General features: G+C 39.1%; 1 protein-coding gene across 3 annotated transcripts in view; it reads left to right on the forward strand.

Annotated features, from left to right (window-relative positions):
* The first annotated feature begins 3,674 nt into the window (after nucleotides 1–3,674).
* tab2 (TGF-beta activated kinase 1 (MAP3K7) binding protein 2) overlaps nucleotides 3,675–16,854 on the forward strand; it is a 41,976-nt gene continuing 28,796 nt past the window's right edge. For 2 of the 3 annotated variants that reach the window (XM_008300878.1, XM_008300879.1), the window contains exon 1: nucleotides 3,676–4,031. The gene's annotated coding sequence lies outside the window, so the exon portion shown is untranslated. Of the gene's footprint in view, nucleotides 4,032–16,854 lie in introns of all 3 variants that reach the window. The other variant, XM_008300880.1, reaches the window with a different exon arrangement.

The raw sequence follows: 16,854 nt of genomic DNA on the forward strand, positions 1-16,854 counted from the left end.
ATTACTTAATCAGTCTGAGTCATTTTCAGGAACCAACTCAGAATTGTATGATTCCCACTTCAAAAATGTGATTATTTGTTTATTTGTTTATTTACATCCTCTGTGACAGAGGATAAACTAAATTTCTTTTAGTTGTAGCCATAACAAGACACTTGAGGTCATCATCTTGTACTTTAGGACACTGATGGACATTTTTTTTTTTACCATTTCTGACATTTTAAAATGCAAACAACTGCTAATCGAGAAAATAATTGACAGATTAATAGTGAAAAGAGTAATTAGTTGCAGCCCTAATTTGTGGCTGTAAATGAAAGTAGCTTTCTGCTGTATGTCCCACTGGACTACAGAATGTGTTGTTTCCTCTGGGGGTGGAAGTGTTAATGTCTGACACCCAAATGTAAAACGGCTAAATAAAGCAAATCTACACGGCGTCAATACGAGGACGCTGTGGTGAGTCCAGCTCGACTTTGTGCTCTTGCGACACGGCTGGTCTTTCATGCTGTGAACCAAATAAAGAAATCTAAAATACAACAGATGCATCAAGCTTTCTGTTGACAGAAGATTTGCTTGGTTATTTAAAGGGACAATTTGTCTTGTCGGTTCCTGCAGAAAGAGAACTGTCTACACTCACAAGCACCCTACTTTGGGATGACTCTATTGTGTGGATGATAAAACTGCTGCTACAATCATGCATTGTTTTTGTTTTTGTTTCCTAAAAATAAGAGTATTGAAAAAAAAAAAAAAACTCAGAATCTATTTATCCATCATCCAATCAAGTGTTAAAGCCATCGACAATAGTATAGTTTGTGATATTTTTTCACTTTTTTGTAAACGTCTGATCTGTTTATCAAGTCAAAATATTTCCTTGTCATGTAAAGTGATTTATTACATGTTTCTTTTTTCACTTTCGCAGCTTCACAGCCTGACATCTGCAGCAGTGATATTATTGTGTGTATAGATGCCTCCCTTATAGAACGTGACCTCTTTAATCAGTAAAGTAACTAATAGAATATGACAGCAGGTAGCTGAGTAGCAATAAAAACACATTTTATTGTTTGATTGTAAGTTACAAGATAAGTAATCATTAGACTGTGGACAGCTTTTTTCTTCAGCTATAGATTCTGTTGGATTATTATTAAGTATTTCTTTGTGACTGCATTTCCTCTCCTGGACTGTTTAAAAGGTCTGTCAACCTAATTACCATCAAATAAAATGTATTTATAAAGGTGTTTCCACTGCACACTATCACATATGGAATAGAAGAATAGAATAGAATAAAACTGTATTGATCCCTTCGGTGTAAACCTCAGGGAAACTGTTGAAATGATTATATCTGTAAATCATCATAAATAAGACTAATACCAAACTATCCTGCTCTCACTGTGATATTAATGACAACATGGGCTGAGCACATAAAGAAAGTCACTTTGCAGACAGATCAATATCTCCCGTTTTATATTCATGTCCCTCTGAAATAACTTGAGTTATCAGATTCAAATCAACACCAAGCAACACCTCTGCTTGAGCAAAACAGCTTCAGCTGTTCTGCAGCTGGTTTCTTTATGAATAGAAGTGAGACAAACTGAGATCAGTGTATTTATTTATTGAACATTTATTTACCCAGGAAGTCCCCTGAGATTAAAATCTCTTTGACGAGGGAGACTCGGCCAGGAAGGCACACATTTATAATGTTACTAAGATTATAGAATGGAGTGAGACAGCTATTAAAACAGGATAGAAATTAAGCACTTTGAGCTCAGACTAAATCATGAAGCTGCAGTGAGTTTTGCAGGTTATTCAAGGACCAGGGTGCAAAATATGAGAACGCTGCTCCACCAAGTTCAGAGTAAATCCTGGATATCCTGCTGAGCAGCCAATTAGATTAACAAGAATTAGAACCACTGATGTAAAAGAAAAAGAAAAAGAAAAAAAAAACATTTCCAAAAACATGAAGGCTGTTTAACCAGTCTTGCTTTGTCAATAAATATATAATGATAGTTAAAAAAATAAAAATAAAAAACAAAAATCATATAGTAGCTTTTAAAAACAGTTAACAAAATGCTTTCACAGACAAGGCAAAAACAAGGAACATACTCAGGAAGACAATATTACAGCAGAAACCCAGTCAGCTCAAACAGAAAGAAGAAAAAAAAGACAAGAGAAGAAAAAAGTGTAGAAATAAAGTTAAACATACTAAAAGATGCAAAATAAACAAAAACACATAGACATATAAAATTTCAATATAAATAAATGAATAGAACAAACATCAACTGATATGAATAGAATAATAAAAGCACACAAAATACACAGCAAAAGAGACAAAAAGAGAGTCACATAGAAACAAGTCTGTATGAATTAGTTTTAAGAAGTGATTTACAAGAACATGCTGATGTGTCAGTGCTGCTGTCTCCGATGAATTACATAAAAACACAGAGTTCATATATATCACTGTGGGTATTGTTAAAATGGGACAGTTATGCTTTATAATGTGTAAAGGGTCACATGGGTACAAAGAGCTGACAGGACATCACATACATTCACACTTGTTGCTGTATTTTCAGGTTATTTGTCAGCTGAAGCATCAGACACTTGGATCCGAACAGTAATGTAAATATCGTTTGTAATATTAGTTTCAGCATCTTGTAACATTTCATTTTCATGTGCAATACTTGGATGACGTGTAATATTTCACTTTCATGTACAACATTGTCAGTAAAATTTGCAATATTTTCTTTTTTCAGGCACAATAATTTATTTCACTTCATTTACTTTCATTATCTCAGCTAACATCACTTTTTACTTTCGTTGACTTATTTTATGTTCAACATCTTTTTTCTTTTCTACTAGACATTGCACTTCTTATGCTATGTCATTTACTTTTTTTTCTGAGCAATATCTAGCAAAAGATGTTGACATTATTTATCTTGTTTACTGTCTTTCTTTCTTTTCTTAAAAACAAAATAAGCGGTGTCCCATTGTGCCAGTAGCATCTGCATTAAGTGTTCCTAAGATATCAGTTCTTTGATTATTAATTAGTAAATAACACCAATTTTGTACCTTATTGTAAATACTAACTAATTTTGCACATTTTTGTAAACACCAGCATTTTAGGCACCTCGTTGGTACTTCTCTGATTTCCATATTAATTGCACATAATGTTGTACTTTGTTCACTTGTCTAGCTTGTATGCAACATGTGTGTGCTACTGGATGTCTTGAATTTCCCCCAAGAAGCTGAACAAATCATCTATTCTTTTGTTTTTTTCCCTCTGTGTATTACAATAAATAGATTACTAGAAGTGTATTACGTTAGAAGGTGAGGCTTTGGAGTGATTCTGTAAACTGAGTATAAATGTCCAGAATATGTCCCATTTTATCAACACTCACTCTAACTCCTTTTTGCTGTCACTGTTTCAAAACAAGCCAAAACAAGCATCCATGCACTCTTTATTACTTTGCACATCTCTTGCATCATTTCCACTCCAGTAACTCTTTTTTATTTTTCTCCTTTGCTTGCATCTTCTGCAGCACCTCCGCTTATTTTGCAACTTTCTCATCCCTCCCTCAGCATAACTTTGGGAAATTTAGGAAGAAAAAAAAAAAAGAAAGAAAAAAAAAAGAAAAAAGAAAAACAAGTGTTCTTCTCGCGATAGCAGCTTGCTTCAGCAGCCGCCATATTCTGTGACAGTATTTTGATTCGTATCTGCTGGAAGTGAGGAAAAAGAGAAAAGTGAAGGGCCGTCCAGGGGAGGGGGGGGCGACCGACGAGGAGCTGTCAAAAAGGTATTCCGGAGTCTCTGTCAGGCGGCGGAGGGCCCAGGCTCGCTATCCCTCCCGGAGCGCTATTTCGAGGACACAGAAGGCCCGGGGCCTCGGTGCAGCTGGCTCTTCGTCTCCCTGGTAGTAGCTGGACCCCTCTCGGCTTCTCCTCTCGCAGCTCCGCGGCCCTCCGGAGGTCCGGCGGCGGTCTCGGGTGTCGAAGGCGGCCCGGGGAGGAGCGGCGGCGGCAGCAGCAGCGGCGGAGACTGGAAGGTAAGTTAAATTAAGCTTTCGCCAGTTAGCAGCGACCGGAAGAATACATGCTTTAATAGGGCGAAATGAGGGGCGAAAAAAAAAGCATTTCGGCGTCTTGTGAGGCAAGTTGCTTGTGAATACGGCGTGTTTCTGTTTGAAAGAAAATGGAGAGAAAAAGTTTTCAGATGTGGAAAAAGTTTTTGTCTACAGCAGGCAGCTAGCTAGGTTAGCTAGCTGGAAGTGTTTGGAGGCTGTTCCCATCTCGGTCGAGTTAGCAAATCACTGTCTAAAGTTTAAAACCGACTCTCTCCCAAGTCCTCTTTAATATTAACATTCCTGAGAGGTTATTACAGCTCGTTTTATTTTATCTTTAAGCTGCCTGGCGCTACATGTTTTGTAGCCCATGTTAGCCCATGCTACTTTTTCCATTGAGCTGCCCGTTGAAACGTCGCAAGATTAGTCGTGGATGGAAACGTTAAATCACAAAACTGAAGCTTCACTCAACCTCCTACCCGAAGGGTTTTATCTCCAAACAAGCCTCAAAATCAAACCCCCTACGACACTGACACTATTTTTTGTGTAGCAGGGAAACATTCCTATTAATGAAGCTATATATTAATTCACTGTATAATTGCTGTACCAGTTAATGTGTCATGAATAGCTTTTAATGTGTAATAAGCTCTAATATGTGTGTAAAGGTGCATATCATGTCCTTAAAGACTACAAATGGAGCCTCTCAGGTCTAAACGCTTACTGTGGTTTTAGTGTTGCACAACTGTGGCCAAGTTACACTAAAAAGAGACACACACTGTTTTAGATTGTGTGTTTAATATCTGAGGCGATAACTACACTTTTTGTGATTTGTGACAGTTGTGATTGAAACTGATACAGGTGGAGCCAAAAACTGACAGCCCTGGTGTTGCTGTTGTTGTTCTTGGTGTAGTTCAGATGAGATATGTTTGATCCTGTGATCATTTAACCTGTCGGGATGTTGACTTCTCTGTTGTGTATTCTTTATGCCTGTGAAGCCACTGAAGATGTCAGCACTGACTGAGAGGCACGTTTGACCTACTTTTAAATAGAATGGTTATTTTCATTGTGGATTTATCATTGTTTTTCAATTAATCGATTGGTTTCTTGGACTATGAAATGTCCGAAAATGTTGAAAATGTGTCTTTCCAACGCCCAAGATGACACCTTCACATGTCTTGTTTTGTCCACAACCCATTATATTTAGCTGAAAATATTTGATTTTAAAAAGCTGGAATCAGAGGATTTTAACTTTCTTCAAAAGTTACTCAAACCAATAAATCGATTATCAAAATACTTGCCGGTCGATTAATAGTTGCAGCTCTGTTTTTAAAGTTGTTGGTAAAACAGGAGTTGTTTCAAAGTTTCAGTGGAACATGACTGAGTGAGTGTAAAACTGGTTTTCTTGCTTTTTTTCTACATGTCGAGGTTCATTTTCCTGCACTCCAAGCTGTTTTTAATCAGGGTGATTGCATCCAAATTTAACAGGAGTATTACTATTTGGTGACAGGTATTTCAGTGTTTTTTTAAATTTTGTTTTATTTGCAGTGTGTGGTTATAAAGCTCCTTTCAGTCCATGGTAGCATTTGGACATTTGTGGTGGTCTACTTGGCACTGTGAAACCCCCTCTGGGTGTGTTCAGACAGACTGCGTTTCTCCATGTTGTGTTAGTTAAGGCTGGTCTTCATATTAACACGAGCCACCAGTCAAATGATGCAGAATGTTGGTTGTGGCTGGAAAGTCTGTCGGCTCTACCAGCCAGTTTGGAAGGTAATCAATCTGTGTCCAATTAGTGTTTTTATTCCAAAACTGGCAGCTAAGCGGTGGAATTGCCCTTTGAAATCGTGAGTCGACGTTGTGACGTAGAGGTTTGACTTTCACTCTGCTGTCGTTTGAAATCACGCAGTGAAAGCACGGCCTACCTGACTGTAACTTTTATAATCCAGGCTTCTTATATTACTTTCTCTCTCTCTCATTCAACTGACTGGCTCTTTTGCTTGACTGCTTTAAAAAGTTTATTCGCATCTCCTAAAGAACTCAGAATCACTTCTCTGCTGGCCTCTAAACACCTCCGATCTTTACCGAGTTGTCATATCTAGACTGTAAGAGTGTATATCATTCATTAGCAGCTTGTGCCTGTCTTGACTTGCAGTCAACATCGCACTTCCTGACCAATAAGCTGCCATGGCCAACTGTTTATAGGTGCAGACCCCTAACTGAAACCATGTGTGCCTGGAGCTGGGCAAATATGTTGCTAGGAGACCTTGCTGATTTGCCACTCTTTGGAGACTCGGCAATGAATGCGTAGAGCCTGTATGATAAGTACTAAATTGGGATTTGGGTGCAGATCATTTAGTCGTGCAGAACAGCAGGCTGCTAATTGCTTCATTTGGTTGTTATTAAGCATATGCTAACGGGCTAAATGACTCTTAAGGGAATGCACGGATTATAAATGCAAACTCAGAGTGTGTTAGTTGCCAGGATGCTTGTTTATAAAGTTGAAGAATTAGGCTCACTGGTTGCATTTGCTTCTGTACAATAAACAAGCAGAACCGACACTCGCGTTGGAGAACTTTTACAACAAGCTGAGTTTATGGCGTGTTGTCGCGAGGTCCGTGCCAGTGCTCAAATCTTCTTTCCTGAAAAACCTGTTTCCTGATTTATCATTTGCAGTTTGCACAACAAGTTATCACCGCAGAGCGAAGGGTGGTAGTTTTTTCCCCCCTCTTCTTCACAACGGGAAGGATAATTACTGCATATGAGTGCGCTTGGATCTAGTACAAATGCTTGTTGTTTGGATGAACAGTGCAGAGTCAGTTTAACCCAGGAAATCATATTGGCTTACCTTTTTCTGAGTGTCAGGAGAGATTCTCTGTAAAAGGCTGCGAACACTGAACCACTGTAGCTATAATTTGATGCATGTTCTTTCAGGCAGCTCTCTGCTCAGCGACTTGTCCTGTTAGGTTATTATACAGTGTGTGTTTTCTCCAGAGTTAGTTAAGTGTCAGTGTAAAACCTGTAATGCCAAATAGGAGTCAAGTAGGTGGAAGGGAAGGATCCATCACATTATGCTCATTGCTGCAGACTCAGGAAGAGGGCTCAGTGTTTTTAACCCTCCCCCTCTCCAGTGTGTGGCTGTCAGGAAGAGAGGCGCTTATTGGAGCCCCCTCCCCCTGTCGGGTTCTCCTGACTTCTCCGCTTTAAATGGAGTCCTCCATTACACATGCTGCACATGGTCGTCTCCAGTTCAAGGGTTAAATTGCATGCAATGAGGCTGACACTGCACAGTCCACTATACCTCAGAATGCCGACTGTTAGGCGCTTGGTCATTTTGCAGCAGCTTTACAGTTGACCCACTGTGACATCCCTTATGATGACACGCAATCATTTGAGATTTGTGCATCTGCAGAAGTGTGTAGCTGTGCATGATGAGGCTTCATTTTGATATGACAATGATGCATTAATTGTTTTTTCGATTTGTGCACTCACTGATGCAGAAGTACTTCTTAATGAGATGAAATATTTTTAACTTTTGTAAGTTTACACATCCAGTTAGACACTGCACAAGCTTTCATATGGAGTTGTGTTTTTAGCAGCCTGATGTATGCAAGATTCATATTCAGTCCCATTCAAGCTTTGGATTGGTCTGCTTCTGTCAACAACATTTTGGTCTTTAGTTGCTGATGGCTTAACTTTCTTGAGTTGCTGCTGTGCAAGTACATAAAACATGAATTTGATATATTTCCCAGAAACTGCTTTGAGCAGTGTGAGCTGTAAAACTAAATCTTGAGACTAAATGAGGCTTTAACGCTGCATAATTAATCAAATGTTAATCAACCTTGCATGTTGCCCTCGTAGAAAACCAGAAGTAGCTCATGTGGATAAAATCACATGTTTTCAATTTGAGTAAATCTGACATTAGGATGCCTTTTATCACTCTTTTCAAAGTAATTTTCGGTCTCGCTTGTGTCTTGAGTTATTTAAACTGTAGTACCTGAGTGGAGACTAGAGGCTTCTCTGTGCACGGCTGCCGAGCTAGCAACTACTGCAGCCTGCATGTGAGGTGTGCTTTTGAACATTGGTGAATTCTAGCGTTTCTCCATAAACACATGTTCAGCAAGTAAGTTTTTTTTCTAGGTACAGATTTGTTAATATTTTGTCTCGAGAAGATGCACTAAATTCAGGATGTGTACTTGGATAATAGTGTGGCACAACATGGAAGTGAAAGCAGCGCTGTTTATATTTAAATGTGAATTGCACTGAAAATATTTTGTCCAGACAATCAATAAAGAGATGTGATCTGAATATGAATCTAAAATAGTCCTGATTATTTATTTTTGGCCATTGTTGTGCAGCCCTACAAGGCTTAAAAGCTCCAGTGTTGGTGATAATTCTCAAATTAGGCACTGATTTATTTTTTTAATACCTCACCTTCGTAGTATCTGTACAGCATATCAGTAAATGGTTTTTTTTAAGAACGTAAAATTGACAAAATAAGTAATGGATTGATATTTAATGTATACTTTAATCGTATTTTAATAAAATGCTGTGTCAATTATAGTAAAAAGTTATCTGGTTTAGATAAAGAAATGAGTCATCATGACTAAGAAGTTCAGATTAGTTTCCAGACAGGTCTGATACTAGACAACTTTGTGCTTAAAACTGTTAGAATTTTAAACTCATTCATAACGCAGATGGTTTTTTAGATGACTCGACAATGAGCCAAGTTTCTCATGTCAAACTGACTAACTGCATAGAATGCAGATAAGGAAATTAAGATACATGAAGATTAGGTAATGTCTGATGAAAATGTTAAGTGTTTAATAGATGTGATAGATAAAGATGTGGAGTGTTATAAAAGACAACTGTGATGTTCACTGGAGCTGAAACTGACTGATCTCAAAAGATGTGAACGGACTTCCAGTCTTACAGTTTACATTTCCATTTGATCTGGAAAATGATGATAAGTGCCACTGACAGTTTCCATTTTAGTTTGCTGGGCACATTGTTGTTTCTTCCGAGCTCTTAGTTGCTTTGTTTGATGCCATTTATGGCATTTCTTAGATGTTCGCATACTTTCAAATGTTGTGGCACACATCATTAAATGACTGTTTGAGCTGTTGTTCATTTTAGATGGATAGGGTGGTAATTTTAATCACACTTGAGGTAACAAAAAACATCCTAGTAATTTTGATTAGCAGTGTTGCAGCCTGGAGATTGAGTTCATTTTGCTCATTTTCTGTTGAGGATACTCTGGTGATAATTTGTGGGTACTCATGCTGCTGTTGACTGATTTGTCAGGACTTTTGTAGCCTACAATTTGTAGATCCGTCGTAGTAAATCTATCCCCAGCGTGTAGCAGAATACACATTTTCATTCAGACTTTAAACTTCTTGTAAATTTTCATCGTGAACTTTGCCACACTACACAAGTCATGTGAAAGTTGCCTCAGGCAGCTTCACCCGAAGTTTGCAGTTTTGTGCACACAGTATTCAGTTTCACTTTGCTGGTTGGTCCTGTGTATTCATGCCTTCCAATGCACACGCACTCTGCTGTAAAAGGTATTTTTGTAGCTTACCTCCTCATTGTTTTTCTCGTTACATGCATCAGTAAACAGCAGAAGAGTGAACCACATCCTAAACTGAGACTCTGTGCACTGCCCCTCCTCCATCCTGCTGCCCTTGACCTGGGCTCTGGGTTTCATCTCTAAAGCCTTTCTATTCCTCTACAATCACCGCCTCAGCTTCCCGAAACTGACACATCCTCTGTCACAAGCTGCAGAGGCCTTGAACTGCTTGGGTGGGTCTAATTCCTCAAAACTGTGTCTCAAACTTTATTTTAGCACACTTAAAAAAAATCCAGAACAAGTTGGCTTGGCAAGTACAGTATTTGCACTGTATTGGTCCACATTTGAACACGCATGTACACGTTATAGCAGCACTACTGTATGTATTAGAAGGTTTTCTTGTGACTACTGAAAAGGACACAGAGCTCTGTCAAGAACCAGAACTAGAATTTAGATTTACATATACCTATTTATCTCTCAGTAAAATCAATCCAATATATGTAACATGTGCATTACTATACATTTGCAGAAAAAGAATACAGTGTGGATTCAATCATTAAGTTAGATTCTAATGACCAAATATTTAAACTACTTTTCTTTGCATTTGTCAATGATTGTTGTGTTTGTGGAGTTACTGTTATTCATTAAAACTTGATGGAAGCTTGTTAGCAATAACTCTCCAGAGATGAATGCAAGAAAAACAAATCAACAAATGTGGAAAGTTTCTCATGTCAATGGGCGTAAAGAAATGAAGAATTAATGACTACAATTGCTAATGTCATTATTTATAAGCTTTTGGAGACAAGAATGCATTAACTCCAGCATTACCAAAGTTTACAGACTGAGGAATTGTTCAGCTAAATAAATTAACTCAAAATAGACATCCCGTGTAATGGCACTTGTAAATCAGACTCGAACGCGGTGGAATAATTAAAGAGGAGCTTTTCATGCTAATGAAGTGTTTTTCAAGTTTCCTTTGCAGAAACTCTGCTGTGAAATAGGATAGTAGCACAACCATCAATTAAAGGAATATAGTGGAGCTCCTCCACCGGCTCCCTTTGGATGTAGCATTTAAACTAATTGGAACCAGAGCCGCTGGCGTGTTAAACAGGCATGTTTGGAAAGACAGCAGTGTAGCTCTTGAGACACTTTGGCATTGTTAGTGGGATCAGTGTTGTGCTTGAAGTGTTCATTTCCACCCTTGCTTCTTTTTTATGATTTATTGGTCAATAGAAGCAGCAGACCAGTGGGATTAGGTTGCCTTTTATTCTCAATGACAAGAAAATGTGCTGTTACAACAGCATCCTATTAGCATGCAATCAGTTGAGCCCGCAGAAAACTTGTTTACTTCCTGGTGTTGGAGTTTTTCATTTTTGGTGTGATTTACTTTCACATAAAACCAGGTGCAAGAACCAACAGGTTCTGGGATTCAGTTTGACAAACAGAGGCAGTTAGAAAATGGTGTCTTATTATCCGGTAACTTTGAACAAGAATCAGACAAATTGCATTGTTTATCTGTAATAACAATTCAAAGTCTTTGGTCTGTAAAAGGCAGTGTTTTCCACAGAATTAGATTGTGTTGGTGGTAGTAGTTTACATAAAACAATGCCGTATGTAGTAGGCTTCACTGCAAATGTTTTAATTGCCAAGTACTTAGTGATAAATAAATAACTGAACAATATATACAGCTTTGTTGTTTCATGGTTTGCCAAATACTTGAAAGACAAACACTGCGCAGTCTGCACAATATCTCATTTCAGCATTGCCATTGCAATGTGTGCATGCGCAGTCGTCACATTGCAGGTGCACTGTGAATGCAAATGAACTAAAACACATCATGCTCCAACTTTATGCTTCTTGATGCTAAAAGAAAACTCAGAGTTCTCAGTTTCCAGATACTAACCTGCAAGACAAGTCTGATGGAACATGTTCCTGAGATTTAAGAGTTCTTGAACACTGAGTTTTTGAAAAAAAAACTTTATTTACAAGACACAGAGTTTGTTGACATCCAGGCTCCACACGTGCACTGCAAAAAAACACAGAGAAAGAAGATTTAGTTGTAAAAACAAACGCAACGTCAGTTTTATGGAAATATTTCGGCTACAGAAAAGATGATGTTGATAAAAAGCATGCACTCTGTTGACAGTGTCTTGCAATTGTTGCCACTACATGAAGGCAACACAACTAATTTGTTTGACCATTTAAATCAGCACCACAAAGAAAGAAACCACAAATGGAGTTATTCGAGTCATCAGGCCAAAATTCCTGTACTTTTTCATATTGCAGTGTAGATCCCCGAAAACAAAATAGGCCAGATTTTTTTTCTTTTTAAATATTGTGCCGCAATACCCCAGTCCCAGACAGTCTTTGCTTCCTTTGGGTAAGCCCCTTTTGAGTCTTTGTGCTGCCTCTTGGCCAGGTCGTTATTGTAAATGAGAATTTCTTCTCAATTAACCCACCTGGTTAAATAAAGGAAAAATAAATAATAAATAATAATAAAAAAAATAATATTCATCTGAATTGAGTGAGCAGACATTTAGTGTGAAAGCATTAACTTAAGACAAACCTTATGAATCAACAGGAAATTCTTTTGCCAGATATTACAGAAAACAAGTTATTAGGGGATTTAAATGCAGTGCCTGTTTGAAAAGCTGTAAGATATAAAGACATAGGTACAATACCCTGCTAAAAATCAAAATACGTAAACTAAAATAAGGCTAGAATATAAAAGATATTGACTAGCAGCTACGTGCAGCTTGCTAGTCCTGACAATCAAGCCTTTTTGAGGTTGAGGTTAGGCTGCTTACATGCTTGTTCGTATAGACAGGCTAACCTACCAGAGTTAACTTGAATATATTAGTTTTGGACAATTATATTAGAGATGTTCATGATAACAACCATTTGTAAACTGATTCTGCTCTGTAATTCAGCCAGCTGTCTTCTCTGTAGGAAAAGTCAACAATAGTCCTTCCTCCCGTGCATGATCGTGTTTTGTTTCAAAGTGTGCTTGGGAAAGAGGGGCTATTCACAGATGGATCGGCTGTCGATGTGTGTGCGTGTAGCTCTAAAATTCAATGTGTTTTAAAGCATTTTTAATAGTAAAAAAACATTGTAAATTAGTATGTGGCAGCCAATGTTGATATTGTGTGACAAGTAAATGAAAGCATGGAAAACGCTGAAAGGTGTTTAACTTTCACAAACAAGTGAAATGCTAATATCATTAACCAGCAAATAATGATTAAGTGTAAAATGCCCTTTTTTAATCTCCTGTCCTTTCTAGTGTTGCGTTTCTTTACACTTCCATGTGAGCGGGGCCTCCTGAGCGTAACCTCTGTGTGACAGCGAACAGGAAGATGGTTCGTTGGTTATCTTTGGCCTCAGTGCTCCTTCAGAGTCATGCAGCCTGTAGCCTCTGCAGCAGGATATGTGTGTGTGACACAAACACTTCCTCTCTGTGTATGCTGCTTTGAGAAACACCTCCGTTTGCATTTTTACATTTGACTCTGCTCAGTGTTGTGTTTTGGAGGTTCAGAGGCCAGTTGCATTGTAGTGTAATAAACAAGTGTGCAGGAAGTAAGTGCAGATTACTCAGTAGCAGTCAGGTTTTCTCTGAAAGCTGTAATCACATGTCACTCCTCAACATAGTTTGAAACGAACAGGATATTTTGGTGAGGCGACGTAGAGAAAAGCAGATACAGACTCATGCAACCGATCATCCAATTTCCTTTGTATGATGTGTTAGTATATAGAGTCCCTTTTTCAAGTCTTGTGAAAATATGTTTTGTTTGAAGAACTAGCAACTGGTGGTTGACCGTTAAGGTTTTTCAGTGGCCGATTCCTATATGCAGAGAGCGCAGGGCGGCCGATATGCTAATATCATGTTGTTATTGTCTCTGCCTGCTTGAGTAGACCTGCACTCTGTCTGCAGTGCATGTATTTTAAATGATAAAAAATAACACAACGAGCTTCCAACAGTGGTGAATATATTGACTTGAATTGTTTTTCTTTTTTTTGAACCAGTAGCTCGACACAATATAGAAGAACAATCTGACAATTGTTTTCCTCAACTGAACTATAAAGGACTTTTGAGCATTGCAAAGACGTCACAACTGGAAAGAATTCAGCTATATTTTAGGACAAGAGTGAGTAAGCAATTCTGAAAATGCTAGACAGTTGTTTTTTCTTTAAATTCTACTGTCAACCTCTATTTTGAAAGAAAAAACAAACAGACATTGTTGCAGCCCATACTAGCTACTTGGATTGAAAATGGGGTTGCAGCATAAACTACTCATTTGCTCATTTGAATGAAAGAATACATCAGGAAGTTGAAGCCATTATAATACAATACTCAGTTTGTGTGGAGCTGATTATTTCTCACTAATATTGTGGACTTACGGTTACCAGCAACGTCCTTCAACAGTCAAGCATCTCAGGTAGCAAAATCAACTGCACCAAAAAAATGTAGTAAAATTTAACACGATACTTCCCGAAGGCGCTTCACATTTTCCACAAGTGGACAGGTTTCCGTAACCTACATTAGCAACCAGCAAGAAAAAAACAAAGAAGGCAGCAGCAACGTTGATCTAATGAGATATAATGGTGACTGCAACTTTAACTACGGTTATGTCAACTTTTCAGTTGTGTTTGGATGACAGTGGAGGTCTATTTCAGACTGTGGCTACGTAAACACAGTTGGATAATTGTGCTTTTGCTTTAGTGTCTTCAACACATAGAACACTTTGAGCGAAGATTTCCAAGCATAATTGTGAAACGCATCAGTGGAATTGATGTATAGTGAGTGAGCAGATTGTGAGTTGACCTCCCAGCAGCTTGTTTTCTGGAGAATGGATATTGCAGGCTACTGTCTTATCACTCCCCTGCTTATCCTGTGGGCAGGTTCTGGCCCCACGTCCCCTCTGACTCCCTCCAACTTTTACTTGCAGAGGCAGCACAGAAAGCTAGTCTTACTCTGTGCTGTTTGTAAATGCCATACAGGGACTGCTCTGTCCTTCATCATTTCTCCCACCGTCTGCAAATGGTCTTTCATCTCTCTCAGGTTTTTTTGTACTCACTAACTATGGGAAAAGGCTTTGATCTAGTGTCCTATCAGTAATAGCGTGGGCCTCAGGCTCTTATACTCCCTCGCTGTCTCACTCTGAAAACATATTGTCAGGGCGTGGTGGACAACTGAGTCCACCCAGTTGAAAAGCCTTTGTTTGTTGTGGTTCGGTGCAGCTTTGCCAAGGGCAACTGCCTGTGTGGGTCTCTATGAAATTCTTTAACTAGTAGTGGTCTATTAAATTAGACCCTACATTTGCCGATGTTTTGCAGCCTTCCGCACATCAGATAGAACCACCTGAGCTGGGGGAGGAAACCTTGCTTCCTATCACACTTTGGGGGAAATATTTTCCCTCTGCTGATTGCACAACAGCATTGCAAACACACTGCACATTAGTGGAGCTTGTGGAACTGTTACCTTTGCATCTGCAATATGCAAAGGCATCAGATTTTTGTTTTATTTTTTTATAATGTAGACAGCTTTTAATAGCTAAGCAGAGACAGGATCATGTTAGGTAGAAGCTTGTAAAAATGAGGACTTTGCACATTCTTTCAGCTGCCCAGAGTCAACCTGATTTGAAGATGTTTCTGATAGTTCACTATTCTTAGTTGCTGATCTATGGAAACTCCCCTTCAGTGTGTTGAAGGGAAGTGGAGACTTCAGTGCAGGGATATCCCTGGGTTAGCTCTTTCCTACCCCCCATACCCTTTTCTTCTCACTCCACTTTGGTGCCCTTTCGCCCCCCAAACCTACTGGCCTGCCTCTGCTCCTGGTTAGAGATGTCATAACAGAGCTGCTCTGCTGTGGTATTCCATAGAGGAATGTGCTGCCTTGGGTTCTGGTGTGTACATGTGTGTGTGGTTTGGCTGCTGTCTGTGCAGTGGATCAGGCCAGGCTGGCGCTGGCACCCTCTGAGGCAACACCTGTTGGTGCCAGTCGAGGCAGAACCAGCGCTGCGCCGTCCCTCCCCGTCCTCTGCAGGCACCAGCGCAGCCTGGACTGTGGGTATGTGGGAAGAGAGCCATGCATGCATTAAACCTGGCCATCATTAGTGATGCCAAAATTTTGAGTTTGATCCGATATCTGCCGAAATGTATTGATGCTGACATGAGAGCACAGAGAGAGAATAAGAGAAGCCTGAAAACAACAGGAGGCAACTAAATAATGAGGAAAGGTAGCATAAGTACGGAAGTAGAGCGGGACTGTACATGAAAGCTTTCCAGTGTTTAAGTTGACCATTAAAAAAATCATGCAGCCAGAACTGCTGCTCAAGAGATGCTGAAAAAGTGAAGTGCATTGATCAGTGCACGAATGAAAACATCAACACACAAGGATTAAGAGGCTGAGGTTTATATTGTGTCTTTTTTATCTGAGCACTAGTATCACCTGTTTGAGGAAAGAGTGTATGTGGCCAGCTAGAGAAAAATTGGTAAATTGTTCAGAAAAATGAAGTTAAAAACTGTTTTTTTTTTTTTTTTAACAGTGTACAGCTGACACACACACACACACACACACACACACACACACACACACACACACAATATGTGAGAGAAGATTTTTGATGAAACGCTGGGATGAAGTGCTCCCCTGTGCTTTTCTGCTACAGAAAAAAAACGCTGTTGAGACACACACTCTTGTCTGAGGCTGGTAACTAATTCTGACTATCCAGCTGTGGATTCCTAAAAGCATCAGTTCAACACCTTCGGCTTATGCATGTTTGCCATCTTTCCCAGAGTCAGGAAGTAAAACAATACTCCGCACTTTCGAAAGATTCCAAAACAATCACTTTGCATGTTATATCTTGTCAACAGCGAGCTGTCGGGGGAAGCATCCAAGAGTCACCTGTCTGTCTTTGGCCTGTTAGTTTTGTGAGATCAGCACTTTAGAAATGCTGCAGTCACTGCATTCAACAGATATTGGTTAAGAAACTACTTGTCCAATGCCAGCTGCTCCTGAAACCACAATGTCTCATATTTTATTTCCATGTCTACACATTAAACAGGATACAACATGTAAACAAGATACCTTTGGAGACGTGGGATGGTTTTTCTTCACTTTTGATAGAGCTGTGCTTGCAGTTTCTTCTTGCTTCCACTTATTGGTGCAGTGCATTGGGTACTTACAGATGAAACTGACACCAATTTGTGCAATGCAAGAGAGAAAACCAGTATGTTTATTTCCATTAT

The sequence above is a fragment of the Stegastes partitus genome, unplaced genomic scaffold (genome assembly GCF_000690725.1).
Source record: "Stegastes partitus isolate 25-593 unplaced genomic scaffold, Stegastes_partitus-1.0.2 Scaffold1603, whole genome shotgun sequence".
Taxonomy (NCBI): Eukaryota; Metazoa; Chordata; class Actinopteri; family Pomacentridae; genus Stegastes; species Stegastes partitus.